We start from the raw sequence: 24,286 nt of genomic DNA on the forward strand, positions 1-24,286 counted from the left end.
GCTCACAATGAGACAAATCACCATACACTTTATACAGTCAAAGTCTCTCTAAATTTGATGACTTTCCTGTACTTTTTTCTGCAGCTTTCCAAGAGTATTTGTGGTCAGAATTCCATTTTGTATTAGTATTTGCATGACAACGTGTTGGTTCAAACAAATTATTTTAGGTAACCAATCTATGTGTTCATACGATTAAATTCAAAGGAATTAACTGCAATTTCCAAGGACTGCTTTAACAATGGAGGAATTTCCAGAGGCATACAAACCAATACACAAAAAACACATGATGCTTAAATTTCATAAAATTTATTTATTTAAACTTCATTCCTTTCTTCCATGTAGCACTTTTCAATGTTTACAGTTCATAACTTCTCTGCTCATTCCTATGATGAAGCTGCTATCTTTAACATCGTCTCTTCATTGATTTTACATCAACCACCACAGGTGATATGTTGTTCCTTTATTTTTTGTTTATTATTTCTACTGAATTCGGTTAGCTGTTCCCCATAGATCATTTATGAACCCCCACGAGCGATGGTTTTGTGTATCACTTCTACTGAGTCTCGTTGGATGAATTGCAGCTCCTTGCAAGAAATGTACTGTTTTCCCTGAGATCTTCAAGATGTGGCCAACAGAGTTCATCATACAACATGACAATCCAGTCTCCCCCCTTTTAAGTTCATCAGTGCTTTAACCTAAAAAGGAAGCAAAATAGGAACAGTGCATTATTGGTACTGTTAAACTGAATTTTCTTATTAACCCTTTGAGCGCTGTAATTTTCTCCCGCCATAATTTAGTGCAAAATTTTACCCATTTTACGACATTTTTCTGCAACATTTTGATAATTTTGGACCAAAATGGAAATCACATTTCATTTGCTACAGCTTTTTCCTCAAAATTTTGGCAAACATCTGACAAAAATTGACTGGGGTTTCTGTTATTAAGGGGACAAAAATAAACTTCGCCACTCAAAGGATTAAGTACATAAAAATTTACGGAATGTCTATGGCAAGCTGCAGTCATCACAAAATAACACACATGTTAATAATGAAGTCCTGAGGTAGAGATCAAATTGTTATTTCAAACCTGTGAGATGCATCAGCTTAGTCTGCAAAGCTTCAGTTATAGAAGATAAAGTATGTAGTAGGTCAGCATAATTATATGCAACTGTTTGTCATATTCATATTTGTTGATTTTGCTACAACCACCGCAATAAAATCAGAAACCACAAAATGAACTAACACCAACTCATTTTAGTACTCATTTATGGTACCTTTTATATTCTTTATACCATGGGCATTGTTTTTCTTTTCTTCATTTTCCATAAATAATGCCAACACAGAGAAAGCAAATACAGTATTCTTTTTCACATGATACAAAATTTTGGTTATGAAATAAAAACTGAAGTCTACAAGGAGTAATGAGTTGTTTAAAGCAACTAACCGGGAATTTCTTTCTTCTTTAAGCATCTGTAGAGTCGTTTTTCTAAGCAGGTTCCTGTTTAAAAAGTGGAATTTACAGAATTAATAATTAAAATAGAGGAATATTCTGACTGTAAACTCAACATGTTTTTGGATCTCCATTAGAAAATAATTTGCGAAACCATTTTACATTCTGTAGTTTGCGAAACCATTTTACATTCTGTAGTGTAGGATTCTTATTTCAAAAATAGCCAAATCAGTATAAAAAAGCCTATTTGAAATTTTTGAAGTCCCTCACTGTCTCATACTGCATAGTATGGCAGTGTTAACAGCAAAACAACAAAATCTGAATGTCAAATCATCATGATAACGCTGAGGAACAGCAACAATGACCAGAAAACTTCAAAATGAATGATACAGTTGTATTACAATATGGTATAATGTTAATCTGCAGAGGGACGGAATAACAGGCCGGGCCTTTCACAACCAAATTCCTTGAAATAACTGTATGCATTTACTATAAAGACAATTACCTTGCTTAGGTCCCTCTTGCTTAGGTCCCTCTTTCAATATTAACTTGAGTTGTGAAGCTTCTTTGGCTCAAATCTGTGAAATGAAGAACGATTATATTAATGTTACTTATAAAAACCAGTGTCGTGGACATACAGCTCATTGTGTGCATGGATAATTTCTTGATTTAACAACTTAACATCAGCAGAATACAAAACAATGCCTAAATAATATCATGAAGTCTTGAGTTTTAACTTCAAAAATTTCATAAATGCCTGGAACCATCTACTATCAAAGTGCGTTTCATCTAGGTACTGCAACTCAGTGTATGAGACAGACACATTTCACCTACAACACAAATGATTACCTTGGGTATCACAACACATTTCAAAGTCACCGACTCCTTAAAGGTCTGGTGAAATGCCCATGTTGCAAAATCACAAAAATACAGTTGATGGTCTATAAAACAGTTGCATTCATTCCTTTTTTCGTTTAGCGCGCGTGATTATGAAATATGGCAAAAGAAAAATGCAATGTGGGCGTGTCCCCCGAGCCTCTCCAGTCGACTTTTTTCGGCTTTCCGAAGTTTGCCCGACGTCGTATCTCATAACGGGAAGTGAAGTATTTCACACCTCCATAAGCTCCCCACGGGGGGTAACTTCTAGGGTTTCCGCTTACATGATCAGGACAGTGTCCTCCTTCACTTTGGGAAGACGTTGTTCTTTTGGTGGCTGTGACAGCGGCAAGAACATGAACGGCTCAACTGTAAACTTTTTCAAGTTCCCGTCAAGTGTGGAGTGTTTGAACCATAATGTGCTTGTCTCGGCTGGTTCGTACGATCGGCCACGGTCCCTCGGCTGAGCCTGCCTCGCTACTCGCTACACAGAAGGTTGGGACCGCAATGCAAGTCAACTGCATGAACACCAACACTGAACGTTGTGACTGCCATTAAAATGCACTAGTCTACAACACGGAACGTCGTGACCGCAATGCAAATCGACAGTAAAAAACGTAATGGGACCGTGATTAAAATGCACTACAACTACGACACGGAAGGTTGGAACCACGATGCAAATCAGCTGCATGAACAGCAACACTGAACGTTGAGACTACCATTAAAAACGAACAACAACACGGAACGTAGAGATCATGATACAAATCATGGAGGTAGAGTCCTCCATTATACAAATCGACAGCAACACGGAACGCGTCGTTGGGACGGCAATTACTGAGGCTAAATTGAAGAACAACGGGGAATACCGGACCACGAGGAACGCGATGCAACTCGACCACAACATGGAATGTTTAAGACCGTGATTAAAATGCACAACACAGAACATCTAGACCGCAATCAGTGTAAATCAACTATAACACCGAACCTTGTTGCCTCGATTAAAATGCGTATGTCTGCTATGTATATCAAAAGTTTCAATTCTCGCGAGCGAGCATTCCTATGCCCGCTGTACACTGGACAAAATGACGTCAAATTTATCACAAGGGCTCGATTGAGTGTGTGTAAGTTTCAATTCTCGCGAGAGCCATTTATGCATGCTGTGCACTAGACTAGATGACGTCAAATCTCTCGCGAGACTTGGCTCGATTGCAAATACGTACGACGCGACGGAAAGAACGCAATAATACGGAAGTAGACACAGTTTTTGCGAATCGCCGAGAGAGAAGCGCAGATTAAACAAAAGACTAAAAAACCCACGTTTTTTCTTTATTTACCATATTTTTTAAACAAAAATCAGTTTCGCACTTGTGGCGAATTAGGATCGATTTTTTTTCGCCACTTCGGATTTCGATTCGCATTGGCGAACGTGGCGAATGGGCAGCGCGAAGCCTGTTTTGTTAGCGGATACCGGGCAGAGATAAGGCGGCGTTGGACCGCTATTCGATGTAAATGAACACACCTGTGACGTCACAGACGGCCAACCTTGACTCCCGCTGAGGGCGTGACCTGAGTGTCGCAAAATGACCCCATGAAAGCCGCGCATAGAAATATCAAAAAAATTAACACTTGCGCGTACTTTTAGGTTGCAATTTTGTTGCGAGTGTAATAGTATTGACCTCCTGGAAGATATTCTGTCACACGACCGGGACCATTTCACCAGACCTTTAATAAATTACACCATGGAGCAGCCCCTCTGTCCAGACTGAGAGATACACTTGATCTACAATGCAGGGTTTATTGTTTTGAAAATGGCAGGAGAGCTGAAATTCACTCTCCTGAAACTATCCAGGCGAGTGGTAGGTGGGTGATTTAGCAGCTCCCCTGAAAATAGTGGGGCCAGTGAAAAAAAAATTGTGTCATCTCTAGTGATTTGAATATGGCACTGCTGAAATTAGGAGAGCGACTGAACAGGTCCCCTGAAAACAGTATGGAGAGGGCATTAATTAAATGTATTACGAAAACAATATGCACTAGCTGTCCTTATTGTTATGTAATAGAGAAGGGAGAAAATGTACAGGTTATGTATTTTGATAGATGGAACAGGATACGCAGTGTTCTCCCATCCAAATGTTCATAACATATTGGCTCACTTTCAACATTTTTCGAACAATAAATATGCAGAAATGTGGCCTCTGTAGTATTCATGAACAAATAGATGAAGTTATACTTTTAAAAGGACATGTAAATTTTCATGATTTTTTTCATACAAGCCTTTCAAAAAAACTATACGGTATGCACATTAGATATATTGGCATTAAGACAAAAACCTACCAAGACAACAGTGCTGTCATCAAACATGTTTGGTTTTGAAAATGGAGGTATTTTTTACCTCCATGGTTTGAGCTATGCCAAGTACAAAACTAGATTTTACATTGAATCGTGCTACCAGCAGTCCACAGTCAAGTTTGTTTCATTTGTTTGCGGCCCGCAGAAACATCCTTGGTTTTCAATCAAAGTTAACTTGGCTGATTGTTACCGTGATATATCGAAGTGATCACTCCTGTGCTGTACGCCACAATGTTGCAAAAATTCACGTCTTTCAAAGTTTTACGGTAGCACAAACTCATGATTGTTTCGCAATCTTTTTTTCAGAACTATCAGGTATCTGTCCAACTTTTTAGAGTGAATTTAATTAAGGTTTCACAGGACCAGGAGACCTAGCAGTCGCTCAGACTAAACTGTTTAATCAGAGATTATGCATTTGTTTCCACGAGTTGTGATGTGTAGTGCCATTAATCATGTCGTAGACATTTTCTCCACGCTCGATCTCCATCTCAATAGCATTAGCAATTTGATCCTTGTTCGTCACACATATTTTTCCGATGAAATCTTGCTGCGGCAGGATAACCATTTGTGTTTTGAACACTACAAAAGAATCTAGCAGCCAAGAAAATGGAATTTGTTTGAATATGTGAGAATGAACGGCTGTACTTTGTAAATTTGTGTACATGTAAAGTTTAAACTGTAGTGGTGCAGTAGTAATACTGTATTACATTGTTGCACTTAAATCAATCCATTCCATTGCTAGAATCTGCTTGCCAAGAACGTAATTCATACTGAAATGAAGTGAACTGAACATTGAAAGCATAATTTTATTAGCTACACTGTGCTCCCTGCGTATGATCGGAGGAGAGTAGAGTATGTTACATTTTGGGTACGTGTGCCTTTGGTCTCAAAAATTGGGTCCCAGCCCAGTGGCGCGAGTGGCTAATTGCTCTTGCAGAATTTGATTTGCATGAGATTTGTAGGCTAGCGGAGCAATCGCTCGCCTCAAAACATAAGGTCTGACAATGCAACTGTTTTTACAATTGCAGCTAAGAGTTGAAGAGCTGAAACTTTGACCTTGCAAGAAATGAAATATGCAGGGCCCGAACATGATGTTGACTTCGAGATCTGACATGAATCTTAAATGTCAGTTGTCAATGCAAGAAAGGTTTATTTCGAGTGCAGACGTTTCTGTTGAGAAAAGCTTTAGCTCTTGAACTCTCAGCAGCAATTGTAAAAACAGTTACATAGTATATAAAGTATATATCTCAGTCTGGACAGAGGGGCTGCTCCATGAAGGTTTTGCTGTAAATAATCAATGAGATTGTAGCTTTGAAATGTGTCATGATACCCGAGCTAATCATTTACTTCATCTCATACGCTTAGTTGCGGTACCTAGGTGAAACGCACTGTATATTTTCATTTCAAAACAAATATAGTGTGTGTGAGCTACAACGTATGTGCAGGAAATAGATTGACTACGTCATTGTAGTCATGACCTTTTGAAACATTTTGGCTTTCTGATATTCAATTAGAATAAACAAATGTGAATGCTCTTAGAAGGTGCAGGCTGTGAAGTGCATATGCTTCCAGAACAAGTTCTACGTAATTTTGAAAATTCAACAAAAGAATTGCTGATGTGACTTGGATACCTATTTACTTTGACACCGAATCTTGACAATCAGATGAACACTTACATCAAACAAATATCTTCAATTCCCTTATCACAATTTAAGCCATGTCTTACCATTGTCTTTGTAGCTCCTCTGCTACCACTCTTATGTGGTGTACTCTGTGACTCCTGTGTAGTCATTCGGCTATGGGGTTTTCTCTGTGACTCCTCTGTTGTTCTTTGGCTGTGTGGTAAATGGGTATGAATAAAGATTTTCAGAATGAAATGTCTTGCACACTCCTCTGTTGTTCTTTGGCTGTGTGGAAAATGGGTATGAATAAAGATTTTCAGTATGAAATGTCTTGCACATCATGTCAAAATATAAAGTACCATATTTTTAGGGAAGCATACAAATTGATGATGAATAAAGTCATTTTTGTTCTGCTCTGATGCAAGCAACATATCGCAAGTGCATGTGACACTGGATAACACATTCAAGAGGAAAAGATGCTTCAAATAATAAAACATTTACCACGTTCCAAACTGATTCTCTACAATGAAAGTGAAGCACCAACAATTATATCTATGCTCACTGGCACCATTACGAAGATTAATGTACATTTGCACAATTAACACGACGAAAAACATTTTCAAATTTCCGAAAAAGTCAGATTTCATGATATTTTTACAGAAAAATTATAAAAGGGTACTAATTTCTCTTTAAATTCATAAATTTCTGAGAAAATAACAGCATGAGGCATTTGCAAATCACTTCCTTCTATTTGTACCACAAGAAAAATGATTTACATCATTTTCTGGTTGCAAAATGTAGTAAATTTGTACCATGGAAATAATCGAGATTTTATCTTACTCATTTACACAGCAGTACCTTTCACTTTGAAATTCAGATTATTTTTCTGTCTCTCTAATCCAGGTTATAATTCTACGGAATATTTCAGAATGCGATAAATGATCAAGAATTTACAGCTGAAAAAATGAAACTGCCAAAGTTGCATTGTCAAACCTTCATTTTTTCAAAGTATTTTCCCTTCTATGTCTTTTTGCCATGTAATGCAGTAATATTTAAAGAAATAATTGCATTCAACCAGTTCAATCCCAAGTCTAGAAAGAAATTGACAAATTGCTTTAGAAATTAATAAATTGTTAAACATTTTGGAATTTTGATGAAGTAGTTGCAGGACATGTCTTGCAACTGAGATGGATGTCAGTTGCAGGACATGTCTTGCAACTGAGGTGGGTGTGTCAGTTGCAGGACATGTCTTACAACTGAGGTGGGTATGTCAGTTGCAGGACATGTCTTGCAACTGAGGTGGGTGTGTCAGTTGCAGGACATGTCTTGCAACTGAGGTGGATATGTCAGTTGCAGGACATGTCTTGCAACTGAGGTGGGTGTGTCAGTTGCAGGACATGTCTTACAACTGAGGTGGGTGTGTCAGTTGCAGGACATGTCTTGCAACTGAGGTGGGTGTGTCAGTTGCAGGACATGTCTTGCAACTGAGGTGGGTGTGTCAGTTGCAGGACATGTCTTGCAACTGAGGTGGGTGTGTCAGTTGCAGGACATGTCTTACAACTGAGATGGGTGTGTCAGTTGCAGGTCATGTCTTGCAACTGAGATGGGTGTGTCAGTTGCAGGACATGTCTTGCAACTGAGGTGGGTGTGTCAGTTGCAGGACATGTCTTGCAACTGAGGTGGGTGTGTCAGTTGCAGGACATGTCTTGCAACTGAGATGGGTGTGTCAGTTGCAGGACATGTCTTACAACTGAGATGGGTGTGTCAGTTGCAGGACATGTCTTACAACTGATGTGGGTGTGTCAGTTGCAGGACATGTCTTGTAACTGAGGTGGGTGTGTCAGTTGCAGGACATGTCTTGCAACTGAGGTGGGTGTGTCAGTTGCAGGACATGTCTTGCAACTGAGGTGGGTGTGTCAGTTGCAGGACATGTCTTGCAACTGAGGTGGGTGTGTCAGTTGCAGGACATGTCTTGCAACTGAGGTGCAAGATTTGGTACAGCAAGTGTTGGTTCAAGCGAGGTGAATGAAAACTCAATGATGTTTACCATGGGAAAAATTACATGAATTAGGAACATAGAGTTTTTTCTTTGAAAAAAAAAAGTCATGTTTAATACCTTGTGTTTAATACTTATTATGAAAATACATTATAAATCTTAACTGTATTACAAGTATTGACTGTGCAAGAACTATTGCACTCATGCAACGTGTCAATGAATAACATTTGTACTTTTCAATGAGAAATTTCAAATAAAAAAAGGTTGACAGAGCATTTCCAGAAAACTCCCAGACAGGCTACATTGCAATGGTCATCATGAAAAAAGCTATGTACATACATATATAAACAATATAAAACAATAATGATAGCAGAGAACATTATTGTCAACCTTATCAGTAGTCTACATACCAACATCAATATTATCTGTTAATCTATTTCAGGTAGCAAGAAAGGCTATTTTAAATAAAAAACATACATTTTTTAAGCAAGTTACCATAATACAGACTTCAAACTCTCAGTGTAGCTTTGGTACATATTAACTGTCATTAGACAAATGCATAGGTGTATAATCACTGAAATTTGATACCTTTGAAAAATACTCAGCTTTTTTTCAAATTTAAATTTTTATCTCAGATTCTTTCCTTGATTTTAAATTAAAATTACCAAAGTATGAGTATAATCAAGACTGTTTATGGCATATTTGTAGTTTGGATGACCCCATTATGATAATATCCATCTGTAAAATATTGATATTGTGTAACAGTTATCAAAAAGTAACAACTGGTTGCATACCAACCACACTCAACAGGAGAAAAACTGCTGTGCATTTATTTAAATAACCCTTTAAAATGCATTGGAAAAAGATCAGTAGTGTGTGTTGTTTGGTTTGCAAGAAAACTCCAATCTAAAAAAAAACATAAAAAAGGCCAAAATGTTGAAATTTCTTAATTTAGGCTATTTTCAGGCATGTCTCTAGAGGTCATTAAGCTATATTTTCTCAAAACTCAGCTCTTTTGAAATCTCAGCAACATTATGAATTGAAAAAGATTACATTTACAGCTGTCCTCCATGTTACATGTATATGCAAGCAATGACTTCCTAAACTTTCACAGATTTGCTTTTTCCTATACAAACATTTTGGCAGGGAGTTGGGGTTATTACAGTCTTTCCCAAGCAACTAAGAACAATATTGTTGATCTAAATGTTATCACAATACTGCAATTGGTTTCAAAAATTTATCCTAATTTTACTTCAGCTGGTGTACTGAGTTGTTGACGTTGTGGTAAAATTCAAAGAGGTTGTATAACAATACTAACAGTGGGTAGTAAACTACTGTCTAACATTAGGTGATCATCTTGCAATGCTTGCTCAAAATAGTCTACACTTTAAAAGCAGGAATATTACTTGATTCACACTCCTATCTAAGCATGGCCAGTCTTCCCTTTTCTCTGTCTAAAAACTGTTAGCTGAAAATACACCATGATTCACAGAAAAAGAGATATACCTACACCATGTACACCACAAGCTGTACAAGAGAAAATTGTTTAAAGCTAGTCAATACCACAAACACTGTCAAGGTTTGTGTTACATTCAAATTGAAACATAAAGGTGACTTCATCAGTTGGTTTCTTTGTGTAGTTCCAGAGCTGAATCCCTTATTCACCCATAAACTTGGACACCAACTGACGCTCTAGCCTTTCCCACTACCTTCTGAAGATTTCTGCTATCCAAATTAAGGCGATCAAAGTTTTTGAGAGCATATAAATTACCCAAAACTGAGGTCATTGCAAGAAATTTATGAAAAAAAATAGTAAAATCAGCACAAAGATGTACAGTAGCACTGCGTATGGTTCAAACAAATTTTTAAAGATTAAACAAAACTATTACATGTAATTCTTTGACCTTTTCTCACACATTTAGCTCAATTATTCAAACTATACCACACAAAATCCCATTACTCAGTACTTTGTTCATAGTTTCTTCAAAACATTTTCGTTCTTCAAATCATTTTCGAAGACTTGGAATCCAGAGTCAAGAATGTAACTTCACTCAAAAGTTCTGTCTTCACAATTACCTTTAAGATATCAAAACTGTTTCTCACACCTTCTGTTATTAAATCTATCTTTATCAAACTGATACGGGTCACCCCTTGGAATTTCAAATTTTACAGCAATTGAACAAGAAGTAGCAGACAAATACATGTATGCTTCTTGCTGAAAATTTTGATGTGATAAGCTCTGTGTTGCTGACAAAGTTGTACACTAACAGGGTGAATCTAGGAACTAAAAACCAAACTTACATGTAATCTAGTAACTGACTTATGTAAACTGGAATCTCAGCATCAAATTATTTATCATAAGCACTGTAACAGTACATAGTACAACACACCCAAATCTGTCCTTGTAATGAAGCTTGCCAAGGATTTCTGTTGAATTACTGTTCATCTGAGTCTGTATCTTCACAAGGGACAGTACCTGATATCACTTCACACCATACTTTGCAAAAGTTCACACATCTCTCCCAATCGTCGATGCCAACAACATTGAGACCATTTCTCAATCCAAACACCAGGCCACTTCCTGTAAAAGAAAGGAAAGAAATGACAGAAAGTTAGACAAGGGAAAAGTAGAGGTCCTAGGAATTATTTTTTGGGAAATACTGACTCTTGGAAGTTTAATTTTTCATCATGTGTTGCAATGTCAGAAATACCCTACAACTCTTTCAGTAATGGGGAGACTTCCATTGTCCATTTGTGGGTTATACTAGTTGTCAGCATGGTTACTTGTGATACAGGTTTGACTACTGCCTGCATGAGCCCAATTATCAAATAATTTTAAATCTCAGATTACAATGTATAAGGGGTTGAGACATAGTCTTAAATATTTATTTGATATGTAAGGTATGTGATTCATTTGCTCAGAAATATTTGTGATTAAACATACCTGCACCACACCTTCCGTTTAACATCCATTGACCTCTATGAGCAAATTTTTTTACGATGATAAAACATTTTTGCAGCATTGTTTCTGAGCAATTGGTAATTTAGAAGACAAAAACAAATTTGAGGCAAAGGACTACACCTGAAATTTCCCAAGCAATGCATTTAGGTACATGTGTATGTTGTGTCAAGATGAACTTTACAACATGATGATGATACAATGTACATGTACAGTGTATCTGGATTGGTGACCTTAATTTCTGACCTTGATTTTGAAAGAAAATGGTTGAAAGTTTGCTTTGAAAATGTAAGCATAAGTATTTTGTTTACTACCAGGTGTCAACCACATGTATCTTAACATGTGAGGTATTTAGCCTCGACCCCACTTGTAGAAGTGTGAATATTTGCATGCCACCCCTCCTGAAAATAAGGATGAGTCCCTTATCGTTGGTGACTGTAATGACAAATCATTTCAATTAACATGTCCTAACCTCGGATAACACTGAAAATATAGCTTTGTACGTACCATCCAATAAAACGTAATCTCCAAAGCAAAGGGTCCGTTTGGCAGCGCTTTCACCTCTTCATGAATCATGCATGTTCACGCTGCGATCACAGTTGCCGACATCATTGCTGCCATTCCACAAAGGACCGTGGTAAACAGACATCGAATTCATCGGCGATATCCAGTATTAAGTTGCATTCCATGTAGTCCTGTCACTAAATCATCGGAGTAATGGACGTCCTACATTCAGAATCGGTAACCTTTCCCGAAGAAGAATTAGTTCAGTGGATAAAACTCATTCAAACGTCGCGCCGTTTATACACTCGACTTGAAACGATACAGAGTCTCACAACAATGTGACCCGTGACCTTTACTATGTTAATTTAGCAAGGACCATATTAGTTGGTGTACGATTCGGTGTCTCGCTTAACGAAAAATAAGATCATTGACTAAATCTCCAAGTTAATCATGAAGACTGTAATATACTAACACAGTATTTTAAACGGTAGGAAAACTTTACGGCATAATAGAGCAACATGTACCTTACACAATCGCGCGATTCGCCCTAGGTGTCCCTGTAGATTAAAATGGAATATGCCATCATGAAACGGTTGTTTGCGAATTCGTTACTATTAATACTAAGCGGCGCGTCAGTAACTGGACCACAGCTAGCAGCTTACATGTACCTCAACGATGAATTGTCCAGACTTCTCGTCTAAATCGACTGAAGGTTCAACCGCTGCCCAGTTCATAACATTCATGCCAGGGAGAACATGCCTTGTAGATCTCGTCGCGTGATAAATACGGGTTTCGGCGCCGGCCGACCAGTCACACATCGGAGCGATGCGATGGGGACGCCATTACATAATCTAAACCTCGACCGTCATGAATACGCTGTATGTGCAGGAAGTTTGACTAAATCTTTTCAGTGATTCCTCTGTCTGTCAGCTTTACCAAGTAATGCTTGTGAATGCACAACTGACGATCGAACCGTGAATCAAGGTAAATGTTATATTTGTTTACAAACCATTGTTTACAAATCCAAGCCCCTCTGATTGTGGAAAGAAGGCCACAGCCTGTATACAATATGGGGGGGGGTATGTCAATATATTGACCATTAGCAAACCATTTTTGTGACCAAACAGAACTTTGAAATGTGATCCATACTTTTATTACATTGTAGTAAGATCACTTGATTGCTTTTCTGAGCTGTAATGATGATTTGTAAGTTATTACTTGTGTGACAGGAACAGTAGAGTTTGAGATAGAGAAGTAATCATTACATTATCAACTCTTTATTTACTGTATTTATTTTTGCCATACAAACTGTCAGGTTTAAGCTTAAATGATCCCAGGAGAGACAAACTGCCCAGTTATTATCATGATTTAGCAAAAACCTTCCCTAGGCAAAATTCACAAAAGAAGCCCATCTTTTCATTCTGGGTGCTGAGTATCACATTCCATAAATATTCCATAAATTTGAGCAGAACTTTGCCATTCTCATACCATACATATACTTGTATACTGTAATTATTAATTTTATAGACAACAATCCAACTCCACTTTCTGTGATGTAATAAGGTGTAAACTATATCATTTGAGTGTTCAGAGAGGGACTGTGATTTAGATCACTCTTCCAATATATGACTCCTGTAAAATTTTCTTTTCCAGGATTTCTACTCAGAGATGATGCATCAGAGACTTATTACCTGTAAGAGAGGGTCACCAGTACACCAGCCCTTCAGTAATCCTTAAAACGTAAGTGTGATCTTTTGACAAAGATAAAATTTGCCCAAAGTCCTCTTTCTTGCCAGGAATAAGGCTACATGTATGTTCACAAACACTTCTGAAGGGGATGGGGGGGGGGGGGGGGCAGTGTTCTGCCAAACTTTTGCATCAGTTGAGTCTGAGGGCCAATGGAAGCTCAAAAAGCGGTCACTGTTGAAAAAAAGGGGGTCATTCGCAGACAATTATACACTTTATTACATGCCATACCCGTGTTGTTGTTTGGAAGTTCAAACTCACACTCAAAGTTTCTGCGACTACTGCAGTTTTATTGTCCTACACAGTCGACATGGCGAGCAAGTGTACTCGTTCTGAAATTCATGTTGGCTCAGGTCATCGTATTCTGTTTATTATTATGCTTCATGCATACTTTGCAAGTCATTGAGTTCTTATTTACATTGTAGTGGAGCCAGCTGAAATTGTGTAACCATTTTTCATAATAATGTTGAACATGCCTAAATGAAGGCTGAGTTTCAAATGAAAGCTGCTCAATGTTTTGAGACTGCACTGTTTTTCACTGATATGTTTCCAATGTGGATGGCTGTGATTAAGTAAGCATTTGATATTTGATATTTGACATGGTACAGTGAAATTGGTGTTGAAATGCGATAAAAAAATTATCAGGTTTGGTTTCCAACAAATTATACTATATATATTCCAAAATGTTTTCAATGTTTAAGAGTACCAAGGTTGTAAAAAATTGACACACTTCCTACCATCTGGTCATTGTACAGTATATCTCATGCAAAGATGGTCAATACACAGAGGCGGACCATTTTATCACCTGGGAGGGGGTCCTGGCAGATTTTGAAAAAAATTCCAAACAATGTCAATAAAGAAAATCAGCCAGAAAATGTTTGACAAAAAGAAAAGGTGGGAAAAAATTATGTACAATGGATCGGATAAAAAAGATAATGTACCTCATCAATTTTCCAGACATCCCATCCCCACCCCCTTATCAAATGGTCCATCCCTGATGTCTTTTTGCACTCAATTAACCATGCAGTGTATATCAGATGTCAAGTTAGGAAAGGATTTGAAAGGAATAGTCAAGTTCACCACAGTTAAATTTCTTAACTTTATATCTCTTGTGTCATCATCCTTGTGTAATTGGTTAAGTTTGTAAGTTGCTCCAAATGTGGATGCACCATTTGTACTGGAAGAAAACAATATTTACTTTTCCCTGTAAGATTTCTGAGTTAATCATTGTATGTTGAAGTCTCTCCATGTATCTGGTGTATGGGCAAAATGTGAACATTGGTTGCATGTTATGTATTCAGTCTTTGTCAAATATTGTTCATAAAAATTAAAGAACATTTTGCTGTGTGGTTGTAAAGATAACATATTTGTCAATACATAAACTGCCTTGCAGATTGATTGTCTTAAAAAAGAAAAGGAAAAGAAACTAATCAAATTGATGTAACATATTCACCCTGAGTGCCTGTAGGCCTATATTTAAGGGACATTGTCACTATTTTTTGATCTTTTTTCACCAATATTGTTGCAAACGAGCAGTTGTTGATGTTGTTTGATTTATTGAAAGATGTCTAAAAATGGTCGACCATTGACAACTTCCATCCAATTTTGCCTACACTGTGTAGAAAAACCTCAGGTCAGAGGTTTTAGGTTGGCCACTGTTAACCTCTTTAAATTTCAGTGGTTTTGTGGTGCTTTAGAGTGTGCAAAGGCTTAAGTAATATTCATGGCATCAGGTTTCTTCAGCCAAGGCAACAGATTTGTTTTGTGTTATTTTTTATAGCTCAAAATATTTTTACATCATTAAACAAGTGACAATCATCTGAACTTGTGTAAAATAATACCTGGAATTTGGACAGTAACGCAAATCCTCATTTTAACTTGACAGGAACTGGAATTTTAGCAGCAGTAAATGTTGGAAGACACTGTATCTACATGAACAGGAATCTTGAGAGGCTACACATTGTCTGCGACATTGTAGGTGCAGTGATGGACATTGAATCTGATGAATGAAGACCATCTTGTTAACCTGTTATCTGAGGTGTATAGCGAAGGGTGATTTTACTAATTAGATGAATTCTGCTGTCCATAATTTTACTGTTCATTCATCTGTCCACTGAATTGGTATAACAGTGTTTAAGCTGTTTTGAATAATTTTCTTCTTTCTTTCTGTATGTCAGTGTTAAATGTGGAAATGAGCTTTATAGATCAAACAGTTTCAAGGTCACATTAGGATAGTCCTTGAGAGATTTAGGGTCACATCTTGATGGTTCCTGAAAGTTTCAAGGACTCATCTGGGTGGTCCATCTCAGTATTTGGTGTACAGGTAGATGCAGGGTTGAGATGTGGATTGTTCAAATGAACACATCAGTGTCAAAAATGTACAAATGAGGTAAGAAAAAGTGAAATCCTGCAAATGTGCAGGAGTGATAGCATGCCAGTAAGAAAAAGGCCAACTCCACTGATCTTGAGTCATTGCCTGTCATTGTTTATGAACTTTTACATATTAACAGACCTGCTGAAACCATAGACAGTAGAAGGGGAGAACCATCTATACTCAAACTAAGAGGGCTTGTTTCTGCTGTGCATGTTGCTAGAGTTGACCTCCAGTACCTAAAGTTTCAGACCTTAATTACTTTTGTCATTCTTGTTTTTCTGGTTTAAATATTTCTTGTTGTTTTTCTGGTTGTACTGTGCAGAAATCATTGTCATAACATCAACGTAGAATTTTCCTCCACTGAATAGATAGAAACAACATTTATTGTTGATCATTGGTAACCCATACTGGTATATACCAATTCTGATCAAATTTGAGCGACACCGTATTATTGCGGTATTTTTCTTTAATTGTTAAGGAGAAAATATGTCTTTAATTTTACATACATTCACTTAAAAGTAATCAGTGATTGAACTGTTAAAGCTGTTCAATTATTAATCTTGAGTGAAATTTTAATTTAGGTTATTTTCAACTATGTTGATGGATATAGCTTCTTATCTCACATGGCTTTATTAGGAGGCAGTTTAAAATCACATTTTGATTTCTTCACCATCAAATTTCAGAGTTAGATTCAAGCTTCTTTGTGAAGGCTTAAGAAACCTAAATGTAGGCATGAATGCATATGTGTCAGTATGTGTCTAATGGCAAGGACACATGAGTTCAGGTTTATTCTAGACTGATGATTTCATTGCAGTGGACATGCAGAGGAATGTAAATACTTGAATAAACAGCATTAACAAAAGGTTATGAGTTGAAGTATTGATGATGTTCTTGTATTGTAATGAAATGTGACTCAGTATTTGTGAAATATGTTTTTACAGTCCTTTACATCAAAACTTGATCTTTTTACACAGTTTAAGAGTGCCGTATGAAATATAATGGAACTCAGTTTGGTACCCTTATGTGATGTAATTTTTCAGATGACATTATAACTTATGGAAACTTTATTATTTCCTTATATTTTTTTCAAACTGATTTCCTTGAAAGGCCCTAAGTAGGTGTTCTTTTTATGTTTCAAGATGTGATTTGACATGACAAAGTTTGGTTGTAATTAGTTATCTTGTTAACAATACAATCATTTCAACAGTGAATAAAAGTCCTGTTTAAACTTATATATCTTCAGCTGGTTTTGTGATTAAAACCTCAGTTACAAGACATCGTTTGCAACTGACACACCCACCTCAGGTACAAGACATAGCCTGCAACTGACACACTCACCTCAGTTGCAAGACGTGGCCTGCAACTGACATACCCACCTCAGTTGCAAGACATGTCCTGCAACTGACACACCCACCTCAGTTGCAAGACATGTCCTGCAACTGACACACCCACCTCAGTTGCAAGACATGTCCTGCAACTGACACACCCACCTCAGTTGCAAGACATGTCCTGCAACTGACACACCCACCTCAGTTGCAAGACATGTCCTGCAACTGACACACCCACCTCAGTTGCAAGACATGTCTTGCAACTGACACACCCACCTCAGTTGCAAGACATGTCTTGATACTGCGGTGGGTGTATCAGTTGCAAGACATGTCCTGCAACTGACACACCCACCTCAGTTGCAAGACATGTCCTACAACTAACACCTCACACCCCCTTCATCAGTACAGTTGCAGTTATTTTAGTCCCAGTTAGAATGTTGGTATTTTTTCAAACTTTTTCCAAGCACAAGCCAAATTTTTATATATTTTTTTTAATTTGCTTCATTTTTTTGGAAATATATGAAATTAACATTTCTGAACTTATACCCCAATTATTTCCCCATAAATTGTGAATTCTGACGGAAGCTGATAGAAATGGTGCACGAATCTAAGGAATTAACTATAAAAAAATTAAAAAGAATACTGTTTTGAAAAATATAAATATTTATCAAGGAAAAGAAGAAGAAAAGCTACTTTTCGGAATTGGAAAATACTTTTCGGGCTGTTAATTCTAAACTTGGCCTGTAGGTGCAACTTTGAAAAACAGTAAATTTTCCATCAGATTCAAACTCACATCGGATGGCAACCCATTACCTTACGAAGATGCCACAGCCGATACAAATGTCAAAAGCTATGTGTTTTCACTTGTTCCTAGATTTACTTACTGTCAGTTTTTTCCATGTTGTATACACTACACCTAAAGAATTCTTGAAGGGTATTGAGAGCCCCACAGTTAGAGTCTGAAAAAGGAATACATTTTTGTCAAAAATCAAACACCAAAATTTGTGATAGACTATTCACATGTGTCACAACATTATTTAATATGTTTTATGGTATGGTATAGCACTGTAGCATAATTTTGTTAATTACCAGAATCGAAGGCAACACATCTTTGTATATTTCATAGCTTTCATTCATTCATTTTATCAGAACTCTGATTCTTTCATCATTTAATCACAACTATTATTTAATTTTCTGCATAAAAAATTATCATGTCAGCCTGTTGCTGTTTGATATTCCAAGAAAATGGATCTGAATAACTTGCCATGCTTGAACACATATTGTAGCGTGGGTCAATGCCAGGCTAGTTTAAAGATCACCAATTAAGGTTGAAATCTGCAATCTCCGGGATTGCACTACACCTGTCATTTCCTCTGCAATTGCTTGACCGTTTGAATGACATCAACAATTGAATATTCTCATTGACTGGGTCAGTGGAATTAAAAGCCACCAGTAAAAGGTCAAGGGTGGGATGTGTGAAATCAGTCTGTATTCATACAAATTGAAAGGATAAATACCTTGTGATATTGTAATCAAAAAAGCTGCAAGTGACATGTATGTGTTAAAGGCACATGAGCTGCAACTTTTGGCATTATTTTTCGTGATTTTATATTTAGAATTAGTTCATAGAAATGTTCTTACTCAGAGATGTTTACTATAGTATAATTATCCACTGAATATGACTGCATGGGAAGGTGCCTGTACGCACATAAAATACGGGTGCTGCACCCAAATATGGCCACTTCCATACAACTGCATCATAAACAGCATAAATGGTGCATGTACACATTTTAATCTTTACAAAGTTCCAATATGCTACAACCCACTGAAAGGACAGGAAAGGGATTCACTCCACTTTGAGAAAAAATTCTGTTTTTTACAGTACATGCCATGTTTTTGAAAATGGTCGGAAATTAAAACAAAAACCCTTTCAATTTCATGCCTATTTTGCTACAAGCAAATGTTGTAGAGAACTTGAGGCATAGTTAATGACTATATCATTCAATTCGCAGATTGCAATGAATATCTGAGGAAATTGGAGGTACCTTGAGATTCGACAAATTTTGGCAACTCATTGGCCTTAAATCACTCTTGCTCATATGGTATGAATTTTTGTATAAAAGTTGACAAGTTAGAACATTTTGCCAGCGCACTTGATAGGGTTGCGGGTAATAATCATAATATCTTGGTGCGATCAATAGCGTCCAAGCTGTGAACAAATCCCACTCACCATTATCTTTTCACACTTACATACCCTACCACATTGATATCTTCGTACAAAAAATACTAAACAAATTTTATGTTCAGCTTTATGTCAATTGAGAATCTTGAGTTTCAGCACACCTTTATTTGCAAGCACCATGTAAAATATCGCTCTGATAGTCACAAATTTCTGAAAAAAAAGTAAACCTTGCCACACTTACATGGTCTTTTTCTTCTGCCTTACATCCCCTAGGCTTCTCTGCAAGATCTCATGATTTTCTTTATTTCTTCAAACATCATCCTGCTAATTAAATTGAGAAATACCACAATATTACAGCATATGATATCAAAAATTTAGGAACATGGTACCTTAGCTGATTAATATTAGCTTCTTAGCTGATATTAATATTAGCTTCTAACAGTATGGCTGCATGTTTCATGACGGTAATCTGATTATTTGGGGTGCACCTACAAAAACCTCGATGCTTTGTGCTAATAGAAAATATGACGATTTGTACGTTGGTTACTGCCCTACTGAGAAAACATAAACTTGCATTCAAAATAAAAAAACATTACATGATAAGGAGAATTGCTGTATTCCTAGCATGTCAGACATTGGCGCAATGTAAACAGTGCCATCATCTCGAGAACTGTCAATTTCATACCATTTACCAACTATAACTGTTCATCCTCCAAATAAACTGGAATCCACATCAAATACTTTGATGATGTAGTAACAAAAGAAAAGAAAAAATTGAACATTATAGATGAATATAAATATCTGGGGAAATCAGAAAATTACAATGAAAATCAACACCGAGGAAATCATCAGTAACATTTGCTCAACACGCTAATCATGGCAGTCGATCACTAGGTACACTGGTCAACTTGTCTCTTTGTCAACTGGACTCTGCACCTAAGTAAACTGGACCCTATCATGTTTTGACAAAGCACCCTGGCCCTAATCAATTTCACTCAAAAGGGTAATTTTTTGATAATATGCTCTACTACTTGCAGTGACATTCTGGAACGTGATGAATGCACATAGAAAACCAACCCCTTGACTTTCACTGTACAGGTACATGTAAACAGGTCTAAATATATGTATGCAAACATGAAAATTCTGTGAAATTTGTGTAGGTACAAATAAATCCTACAAAAAGGATAGAATGCATTTTGTACCACAACAAGCATGATAGTTAGGATGCGTTCACAAATAACAGTGAAAGGGGTGGGGCAGCTGGAAGAATCATGACTGATTTTTTTTTCTGATCCCCCTCTTAACTGTTAAAAAATTTGCAATCCACCTCTACATGAACAAGAATTTTAAAGTCCCCTAATTATCATAGCCAAATATTTGTCAGAGATGTACGCACTGAAGACAATGTGAAGTTCTGCTTGCAAATGCTCAACAAACGTTTTTTTGTCACTCACATTATTATCCTGAAGTCCACTGTGCACTTTAACAAACATTTATTTCAAGATTCTCTGTGTCATTTTGAGGTATTGTTGCAATTTCTGTGTGCAAGCCCTAGATCTTGACATATGAAATGAAAATTTTATTGCGTCACCAACTATATGTTTGCTTCGTGGCATCTTATATTGGCAAAGTGCTGTTATAGAAATGTTGACAGCAGTTTGTAGAGCTATATAGGCATGTTCTTAGATTGAAATGTTAAATGCGTCAGTGGACATTCATATTTAACACTCTAAACTACATTGAGTGCATTAAAATCGGGAAAGGCCATTCAATGTAAATTCATTAAGCGTGTTTCTGTGAGCCGCCATCACCAGAACTTGCAGAAGCTGGTAATGGCGGCCCCTGAAATATTTTTGGAACACCATCAATGTGTTTGAACAAATACAAAACCCCATAAACGACAAGGTTAGTGTAAAGTGTTTAGTCTTCAATAGTGACAAATTGGTACGACCAAATGCCGTAAATATGTGGGATTTCACATCAAAATGCCGCGTCATGTGCGACGCGCTTATTTTGAACGCTACAGGGCCTTCAGCATTGTCGCTCTACTGGTGAGCGAGGTCGAAAAAACCAAAACTCACCGACTGCTTCACCATAGGGCTACAATTTTGCAGCTAGAAACCGATCATGAGATGCGTTATCTCAGTTCCAAATGTAGGCTCGATATCCCAAAACAATACTAGACATTTCAAATGCAATTTAAATCATGACAGGGTTCGGAAAATTACGTTTTAAGTTCAACACGTTGGAATGAAACACCGGCAACATTTGCAAGGCATATTAAAACAATGGTAGGGTGACCGGACGATTTTGAAAACTGAAATTTTTTGCCAAAATCTTGATGGCACCTGTTGAAAGTGTTGGTACAAAGTCCAATTCTGAAAAAAATACTTGGATAATTAGCATAATCACAATTTGGCAGCCACTCGAAAGTTTCCAAATTCTTTCCCGTAGAATATTGTAATGTAAATCGGATCAAATATTGTTAAAATGGCTCAAAGATAACTAACTGTACAATAATGAGTCCGGTGAAAGGTGCATTGATAGTTTCCAAATTATTTCTGTGAGAATATTGTATGGGTTGATAAGTCCAGTGAAACAAAATGGAGGATTGTCCCCACGCTGACCTTTGTGTTTCCATTATCATGGATACAAGCCATTGTTTCTGATCAGAGACAGGTGCTCACGGGACGGTGAAAAAGCAAGTTGTTCAAGTACGGCACTATTGCGAACTTTACTTCCTGCTTTGGAAAAACCGTGGCCCCTAATTTGCGCTGCTAGCTGAGCCTTTTTAGAGCACAAAACAAGTAGGAAAATATCTTTATTCTTGACCGCGGAGTGACATCTCTTTCACCTCACGCACGCGAGTGAGGTGAATGGGGATTTGACTATACAGGACAGTGAACAATGAATAAATTATGTGACAAAGGACAGAAGTGTTTATCATTGACATTATGTTCATAAACTTCAAGATTTTCATGTCATTACCTTGTTCACAGACATAAATGTGCACAACGGTTGCATACTTAAGATGAATTTGTACAATTTATCACTACCTGGGTCCCCCTTAAAGCCTTCGATTTCGAGCATTCAATCTCAGAAAACTTGTGTCAGCCTCTTTGTACTTGTAGGGAATACTAGGAGGGCCTCTCGTCGACGTGTCCCTAACAATGCCTATGTGGTCGTCGATCACGAGATGCGTACATTTGTTCAATTGATCCAAATTTGCGTCCGACTTCCACAAATAATGACAATTTAGTCCTACCCCTGGATAATGTCCCGACTAAAAAGAGTCTACTTTTTAAATACGGAACACAAAACTACGAGAGAGTTCAGAAAATTACAGTAACGTCGTACGTTCGCGAAACGTAAACAATAGCTGTTTCCAGAAGCGTTACCTCTGAGCGGTCATAAAATACTCGATTGCCCCACATAAACTACGCATCAATTGCATAGAAAGGATGAACACACACTTGAACGGATAAACAATACATACCTTATTGATGAGCCAGTCTTCTGTATATTGCCAAGAGCGGAATGCAACAGAACAAAATCACAGCGACGCCACATCGACAATGAAAAAATGGCGGCTCTGCTTGACCAGCGCTTTGATCGTGACTTAAAGGGTCCGGTCACGTGACACTTGCCCAGTTGACTCATGACGTTGGCTGGTCCCCGCCTCAGTGATCAGCGAACTCATGACGTTGCCGTTCGCCACTATGAGGGACCGTGTTTTACAGAGAAGAAACGATTACCTATGTCAACCGCGGTTGCACGCCCGGAGTTGCACGTCCCTCTTTTCTTCAGGTCTTGGGCGACAGAGGCAAGCTACGAGCTACGTGTACATGCTAAACTGTCGCGCAACAGCCTCTTGGGGCGCTCACCCCCCCCCCCCCCCCGATACGATGATCGCACGACAGGGGTTATAAGCTTGTAGGATATCGTTGGAGTAGGAATGAAGAAAAAAAGTCATTAAAATGTTTGGGGGGTTGTTTGGGTTTTTTACTTTTACCGCGGCAGCTACTTTTTTCTCCAAACTGTACTAGCCCAGCAGTTTGTGTTTGTTGTTTTATTTTGTTTGGTTTGGTTTTCACATTCAGAAGACCTCCACAGCAATTTTTTCCGTACATACATACACGTTAGAATGCAAACAATGATGTTCTTTCCTGCAGACTACAAATTAGAAAACTTAACAATCTTGAGACCTCAAAGACGCATTCAATTCAGCCTTTATTTGTCAAATTCCATGAGAAAGTGTTAGTTGAGGATCTGTTTTCAAATTGGCACCAGTAATGTCATATGCCTAATTTTCATCCACACGAGGAAAATACTTGTATACGACTACTACAGGAGAGCGGCATAGGAAATTCAAAAAGTTAACAGCTTTGCAAGAAACAGGGGCAAGCTATTTCGTCCGTTGTAGGAATCGCACCCACTAATTCTTTTACATGGTATAACGTGTTTCATGCCACAAAAAACTAGCCAGTGTTGCTATGGCGGTATTTGCATTTCGGGCACATTTATCTGGAATGGACAAATCACAATGACAATTTGACGGGAGACGAGGTATCGCCACCGTCAACGCAAGAGATTACAAAACTAATATGCCAAGGTCAATCATTCAACACTCGATAATTCCATACCAGGTACACAAAATTGAATTCGCGCAGACCAGTGACACTCAACAAATTGAGGATAAAGTGAGTAGGATACATCAACTAACTCAATGTATGAAAATAAAAACATTGACTATGAAATAATGGATTTCTAGACCCCAACAAAACAAAATCCACATGGTGTACAATTCATAAACCGCCACCAAAATATTCAACAACAGACAAAGAAAAATACTGTCTGTGATGAAACGTTTGCCGGCAGACCAATAATCAGAGATTGTTGAAACC

At 37.5% G+C, this 24,286-nt stretch overlaps 2 long non-coding RNA genes across 5 annotated transcripts; one reads left to right on the plus strand and one right to left on the minus strand.

Annotated features, from left to right (window-relative positions):
- Positions 1-290: 290 nt before the first annotated feature.
- Positions 291-23,038, minus strand: LOC139127760 (uncharacterized). 4 transcript variants are annotated; one of them, XR_011551109.1, is made up of 7 exons: positions 22,879-23,038; positions 19,624-19,706; positions 18,085-18,159; positions 6,398-6,506; positions 1,955-2,027; positions 1,444-1,497; positions 291-695 (listed from the first exon to the last, which is right to left on the minus strand). It is a non-coding gene; the product is annotated as an uncharacterized lncRNA (long non-coding RNA). The 4 variants fall into 4 exon arrangements; XR_011551108.1 differs by having other exon boundaries at positions 6,398-6,578; XR_011551110.1 differs by having other exon boundaries at positions 6,398-6,578; positions 19,624-19,703; positions 22,879-23,034.
- On the plus strand, positions 12,349-17,104 carry LOC139127761 (uncharacterized). The gene is made up of 3 exons (XR_011551112.1): positions 12,349-12,736; positions 13,406-13,492; positions 15,384-17,104. It is a non-coding gene; the product is annotated as an uncharacterized lncRNA (long non-coding RNA).
- Positions 23,039-24,286: the final 1,248 nt, after the last annotated feature.

This window comes from Ptychodera flava, unplaced genomic scaffold, assembly GCF_041260155.1.
Source record: "Ptychodera flava strain L36383 unplaced genomic scaffold, AS_Pfla_20210202 Scaffold_36__1_contigs__length_1797346_pilon, whole genome shotgun sequence".
NCBI lineage: Eukaryota > Metazoa > Hemichordata > Enteropneusta > Ptychoderidae > Ptychodera > Ptychodera flava.